This window comes from Myotis brandtii, unplaced genomic scaffold (genome assembly GCF_000412655.1).
Source record: "Myotis brandtii unplaced genomic scaffold, ASM41265v1 scaffold4, whole genome shotgun sequence".
Lineage (NCBI taxonomy): Eukaryota > Metazoa > Chordata > Mammalia > Chiroptera > Vespertilionidae > Myotis > Myotis brandtii.
In genome coordinates this window covers 6,693,758-6,701,192 of record NW_005365371.1, presented here as the reverse complement: position 1 = coordinate 6,701,192, position 7,435 = coordinate 6,693,758, and positions in this window count along the sequence as shown.

The following is a 7,435-nucleotide window of genomic DNA, read 5'->3' as shown; positions in this document are numbered from 1 at the left end:
ATGGTGACACAGGTCGCCCTCAGAGGGGTGGGGGCCAGTACCCAGGATGCTCTGTGGAGGCAGTGGGATCTGAGAGAGCCTGAGGGAGGAACCACTGATTCATGGAAGGGGTGAAGGAGCAAAGGAAAGGACAGCGTGCTCTGGAATGGGGACACGATGGATGGAAGTGAAGGGGAAAAGTGGGGGTACTCCCCATTCCAGAGAAGCCCCCACCTCTCCTTCTACCTGAATCCTCTTTCCTAACTCAGGCTGAGGCGTCTTAGACACTATAGTTTCAGATTTAAAATAGACATCTTTTATTATGCTCTTATTTTTATCAGAAATATTGAAAGTTTAGGATTTTTAAAAAACATATTTTTATTGATTTCAGAGAGGAAGGGAGAGAGAGGGAGAGATAGAAACATCAATGATGAGAGAGAATCATTGATCGGCTGCCTCCTGCATGCCCCCCACTAGGGATCCAGCCGGCAACCTGGGCATGGCAACCTGGGCATGTATCCTGACCGGGAACCAGCCATGACCTCCTGGTTCATAGGTTGATGCTCAATCACTGAGCCACCAAGGCCAGGCAAAAGTTTTGGATTTTTTAAAACAGAAAATACTAGATGATTTTGAATGCACATGATCCCGGATGGATCCTTAACGGAAAAGAAAAACCAAATAAACCATTTCCTTGCTGCTGCTATAAACCAACCTAACACTCCAGGCGAACTCCCTTTGCAGCCACATAAAAGGCCAGTGACGCCAGTCGGCTTCGCCTGCATTCTCCACGGACGGGCACTTCTCCCAGCTGGAGCCGGGGCTGCAGCATGCCTATGGGCTTCCCTCGGTGAGAGGAGTCAGGCTGTAGGTGCGCAGGAAATAGCCGTGGGGCGGGGACCCTCTGGAGAGGAAAGTCTCTCTGAGCCGCTGGAGTGATGGTCCTCATGGGGCAGTCAAGGCCCCACAAAGCCTGGGAAGGAGCTATTGAGATTTAATTGTGCAAACCCACGTGGCTAGTGGGAAGGACATGGGAAGGGCTGGGGGTGGGGGTGGGGTTCTTTCTTCTTTCTTCCCTTTCTTTTCTTTCTCTTACCCCACCACCACCACCACTACCACCCGACCCCCGCTGATGGGATAAAAGGAAATGACTGTGCCTGTCTGTCGCAGGCCGGGGACTTTCTTAGGGTTCTCTGTGTGGTGTTATTTGAAAAAAAGACAAAGCCTCCAAACAAAACACAGTTGTATTAACACAAAAGTCCAACTCCACGGTTGAAATCTCCCTTTCCATTCCCAGGGACAGGTTTCCCAAATGAAGCCCAGCTCATCTGTACAGACAATGGGGTCCCCGGGGAACTGCACGTGATGGGACCGGCGAGGGAGGGGTCAGAGGGTCAGTGGGAGGGGACACTCCCCTGGTCTCTGTGACCTGCCCGAGGCTCTGTGAACAGGGTGTGAGTTTCCTATTTCCAGCCTCTGTCTCCTGTGTTCACACGTGATCCCAAACGCCCAAAGGACCAAGGCACGGGGCAGGCCCACGCTCATGCTGCCAACCTCAAGGGCATTCTCAACTTGCTGTCCTGTTGGCTTCCCCCAGAGACTGGCACCCCAGCACCCAGCGCAGGGCCTGTGTGAGGGCACAGAACACATGGTTGAACAAACATGTATGGGTGTACATATGCTTATATATGCATCGTCTCAAGTATGTTTAAAAGTTTATAAACAGCAACAACAAGAAGATGTCCCTCCGCTGCTAGAATCTGGCAAACAGGGAGAAATCTGGCACCGGGACCTACATGGGCCCTTTCAGACCCTGCGAAATCTCTGGGATGCTCCAGGCAACACTTTGGCTGAATTAAAGGAAAGATGTAGGATCTCTTATGCAAATGTTTATGTTAACCAGGTAACTGAGTGAAGCAGAATTAGATTGTCAGAAAAATGGAATACTTTTTTGGTTTGGATGCTGGGAACCCCCCGTAAGAGAGGCCTCTCTCTGGGATAAAATCTCGTGTGTGTCCCCTGGGGAATATTGCATCCAGGGACACAGGCCTTTGGGAAACCAAGGCATGGAGTTTGCAGGGTCACAGGAGAGCAGGGCTGAGGGAAATGGAAAGTTCCTACAGCCCCTTGTTCTACAGATTCAAACATGAAGGCTCCGGAAGAAACCCTGCTTAGAAGTAGAGCAGTTGTAACCCTCTTGCCTTCCCAGCCCAGGAGTTTATCCCCAGAAGGTCCCGGTCCCCCACCTCAGACCCAGCGAGTCCACTGTGCGGGTGCTTTCGGTTAGGAAGTGTAGCCTGTGGGGTAAATGCTTTTCCCATTCACAGGCTTACCCAGGGCTGCAGCCACAGTGACATGCTTTAGGGGAGACACAGTCCCACTGGGGTCTCCTCTGCACAGTGTAAGATGTTATCCTCAGTCCTTGGTGCCGGCTGAAGCCACATCCCCACATGGCCTCCTGCCCACATTGAGCAGTGGCACCCGCCAGGGTAACCACAGGTGGAGATCGCAGGATAGAGCCCCGGCTAGCAGGGGGGATGCTGAGGCCAGCCTGGCCTCACACTTACGGGCACAGTGTAGGCACAGGGACTGTCTACAGTCTCTCTCTCTCTCTCTCTCTCTCTCTCTCTCTCTCTCTCTCTCTCTGTATTTCTTACAAATGCTGCTGCTGTGTGAGGCTGCCCTGGTCGTGGTGGCCATGACTTTGCCTCCTTAATCTGGCTGCATCCCTGCCCTTCTTCAAAGTGCAGCTTAAGGCTCTAAAGCCCTGTGTGGGCCTGGCAGGAGCACGCGGGCCCAGAGCAGGCCTGACCAGCCCTTTGTCCTCCCTTTCATCCCGCACTGTGCAGCCTCATTAGCCGGCCTCGGTTAAGCCGTGGGCCCAGTGACCAGCTCACCGCCGTCAGGAGGACCTTCGCTTTACTCTCAGTCAGACCCTCAGAAGCGGCTTCGATAATCCGGGGCTTTCAGAGGATGAACAAACCTCATGTTTGTATTTGCTGCTGCTGCTCGCCGGGCTTCCCATCGCTTTCTGCTCTGTCGTGCTTTTCTTTTACCCTCCTCCTCCTAAAATAAGACTCCTCTTATTGGTATCGAAGGACGGTAGATATTGGAAGGAGGTAGCAGAACTGGCTCAGGAACAGAGGCCAGAGGAAATGAGGAAGACACTCAGGGGGCAGTGGGACCCGGGAGAACATGCAGAGAGGAGCTGGGAGAGCAGGGGTAACCCGGTCTCTGCACCGGGGACTCAGCACAGATTAGGCAAGTTCCCTCCCTGTCCTCGCCTCAGTGTCCTTACTGTAGAACAGGGATCAAATAGGCCCACAACATAGGTCTACTGTAACATTGAATAAAATAGTGAATATGAGGAAGCTTTGCATAGTCTCGTGGCCCAGGTCTGCTGACTTCCATTGACCCACAGAAACTAACAGAAGTGAAACTAACAGACAAGGTGGCATTCTCTCTATGCTAATGGAGTAGTTACATAATACTCCTCCCAGCCTCCCCAGGTGTGGTGGTGGCAGAGAAGAAATCTGATTCCCCGGGTGGGTGGCAGGTGCAGTGGGTGGGTCTGGGCCAGGTCCCAGGATGACAGGAGGCACACAGGGAGGCTCGGGGAGTGTCCTGAAAGAGAGGGTGGTTTGGGATTGCCCTGATTTCCCTGCTTTCTGTTTTGTGTAAGAGATGCTTGGCCAACTCTTGAGCGTTTAGGGAATTTTTAAAATGATAGATACGGGAATTCCCATCAATTCTGAGCTTCATTTAAAAAATGTTCTGAACCACTTCTTGAGACCAATAATGTTCCTTTGGTCAAGCTCTGGGCCTGACCAAATATCTGAGACCGAATTAGCAGGCAGCCATGTGATGTGATCAGCAGGAACCTCCCACCTAAACTCCTCTCTACGACCTGTCAGCCTGCCCTGCTGCCTAAAACCACCACGACAGGGCAGTACCTCTGGTTCCTTCCAGAAGCCAATCACCCAGACACACGGGTCAGTATCTGTTATCAGTCACTGAGCTGTTTCAGGGCAGAGCAGGGCAAATCCTATTTTTTTATACATGTATTGCTCTGCAACTTGATCATTTTCATTGACTGTATCTTGGGTACCTTTCATTCCGGTATATGCAGGCTTCGTACATGCGCTCTTTAATTGCTACATAGGGAAGGAAGGAACACCCAACAATCAGAGTTGTCTGGCAACAGTAGAGCAGCCTTGGAAGGCAATGAGCTTCCTGCCACTGGAAGTGGTCAAGTAGATGCTAACTGCACAGTTAGTCCCAGTGAGGATTCCTGCACTGGGTGAGCGGGTTATAAGAAGAAGAATAAGTAGTTGACAATTACCGGACAATTGCTATGACCTAAGCACCATTCTAAATGCTTTACATGGGTTCTCTCATGTAATACTCACAGAACTCTATTAACTAGGTACCCTTATTACTCCCATTAGTACAGATAAGGAAATGGAGGCACAGAGAAGTTAAGAAACATGTCCAAGATCACAGAGCTGATATGTGGCAGACCCTGGACCCACACCTGGGGAGGATGCCTCCAGAGGCCAGGGTCCCAACCTCAATACTGAAACACCGACCCTTATAGGAGATCTAGAGGCAAACACTCTTCCATCTCTGGGGTTCAGTGATCCCCACTATGCCAAGAGCTGGTGTTCCTGTGAAGCTGGACCTGGCTGGCTGGCACCTTCCTTTGCTAACCAGGCAGCAAGGCAAACAAAAGATGTGTGGTGACAGGCTTGCCCTAGAGCAGCAGTTCTCAACCTGTGGGTCGAGACCCCTTTGGCGGTCAAACGACCCTTTCACATGGGTCGCCTAAGACCATCCTCCATATCAGATATTTACATTACGATTCATAACAGTAGAAACATTACAGTTATGAAGTAGCGATGAAAATAATTTTATGGTTGGGTCACAACATGAAGAACTGTATTTAAAGGGCCAGAAGATTGAGAACCACTGCCCTAGAGGAAGGATGCAGAAGGAACGTCCCCTCTGGGGCATGGCTCACCTGGGAGGGGCAGGAGGCCACCAGGGTGTGTCCTCCAGTTGCCATCCAGGCCCAGTCCCAGGGCAATAGCGGCCCGCTGGGGCTTCTGCAGTCCTCCAGGGGCTCCCCGGCTGCCCCGTGGGTATTTTGACCTGATACCCAATCTGGCTTGTGTGCACATGACTTAGCCTCAGGCCTGGAAAGAGATGAAACCATCTGGGGCCTGGCACATGTTGACTTGGCAGCTCCCTGAGTGGAAGCAGCCAAGGCCAGAACTCCTGCCCGCTGGGAACTGGCTCGCCACGGCCAGAGCGCCTTCCGTGGCTCCACAGGAATGCTTCCTGCTGATCGGATTTCCCCACAAGGATTCCTGGATCTCTTTTAAAGAAAGGGTAGGAAGAGTAGAAAACAATTCCCCAGCACAGACTCTTCAGCCTAATAATAGTCCTATAAGCTACATTTATTGAGCACCTACGACAAACCAAGCCCTTGACCAAATGCAGTTTCTTCTGTGGCTTCTGGTGGTGCCTCTACTCATGCTGGGTGATGTGGATGGAGCATGACCAGGCACTGGGCCGCACAGGAAGTAGAGTGCGGTGGAATGCACCAATCCTGGCTTTCCCACTTACTGACGTGTGGCCTTGGGCAATTCACTGGAACTTTTTGTGTCACACTTTTTTCCATCTATAATGTGGGGATAAGAATAGTAGGTTGTCCAGAGATTGAGATATAAGATAGAAAGCACTTAGTATAATATCTAGCACTGAATAAACATTATCTCCCATTATTATTAGCGTCTCACTTGTTATTAGCAATTATTAGGTCAGTATTGTTAGTATCCCCATTTTATAGATGAAAAAAGTAAGAAACAGGGAGGTTCAGTAAATAGCCCAAAATTATATAGCTAATAAATGACAGACAGAATACAAACCCAGGTTTTTCTGGCTACAGAACAATCACTCCTATCTGTCAAATGAACTGTCCCCAGCAACTCCTAGAATGTTAACATCAACTTTCAGGAGTGTTCCTTAAATTGTTTCTAGTCACTGATGTGATGAAGACTGTTAGATGTTCCCATTTATACCAGTAGGCTGCTCAGCTGGAGAAATTGCTTATATTGATCAAAAGGCCGAGGACCTTTTGCAAGGAATTCAATTAATACACCTTTCAGTGAGAAAGCTGTGGCAGATGTGAAGTGAAAGGCAGTGTAGTTTGCTGGACGGACCCCTGGGCTGGGTCAGGAGACCCGTGTGTCCTTTCTGGCCTGCCACTAATTTACCATATGAACCAGCATGCTATTGGCCTTCTGTGAGGTACGTTTCATTACTTGTACAGGGAGGGTTGAGTCTCCATGCCCTTCAAGAGGTCTTCTGATTTGATGAGCATTTTTACTCATTCATTCAGCAAGTTTTACGGAGCATCTACTATGTGCCAGGAGCCATTCTAGGAGCTGGAAATGCAAGAGCAAACAATACTGTCGGTGAGGTCCTTGCCTTCACAGAGCTTGGAGGTTGTTGGAGAGAAGCAAACAGATAATGAGCACAAATGGTGGGTCACCTGAAAGCACAGGGCTGGAGCACCCCACAAGAAGGCTCTCCATCCAGCTTGAGGAACGAGGCAGGTTTTCCTGCCAGAGGGACGTTTCAGCTGAGACCCGGAGGTTGAGCAGAGGCTAAAGTGGTGGGGGTAGCGGGAGGTTTCTGAGAAAAAGTCACAGATTTGTCAGTTATGAACATGGCACATTTGAAGAAGGGAGTAGAGTGTAGCATGGCCAGGTCTCAGAGAGGGAGGGGGAGGAAGTGGCTGGAGAGGGGTCTGGGCAGGAAAGCAGGGCCCTGAGATCATGCCAGACCTCAGCAACTGGGTTAAGGATTTTGATTGTATCTTTATTTTTTATATATATTTTATATCAGTTTTTATGAGCTATAATTTACATAGAACATCCATCCATTTCAAGTGTACAGTTTGATGGGTTTGGACAAATGCATACACTCATGTAATTATTACCACAATTGAGACAGAGAACATTTCCATCACCCCCAAAAGTTTCCTCCTGCCCCTTTGGAACCAATTCCCTCCTCTTGCGGCAAAGACTGATCCGCTTTCTATCACTATGCTTTTGCCTTTTCTAGAATTTCATATACACTTTGTAGGCTTTTACTCTGTATCATTCCCAGTTTAGTAGATGTGCTGCGGAAGTGAACACTGATTTATCTTCGAATCATGCAGGAGCCACCCAAGGGTTTTAGGCTGATTTGCAGTTTAGAAAGATCACCCTGGCTCCACCACCGGGGCAACGAAATCAGAGGAGATGAGAATGGAAGTGGGCAGACCTGGGAGGAGCGGGATGGTGGGGGGAGGGGGGCTGCAGAGGCCACGGTGCCCTGGCGGGGACAGCAGGCTCTGGAGTAGGAAATCAGGATGTGAGGGCAACTCAGAAGGTGGAATAGGCAGGAC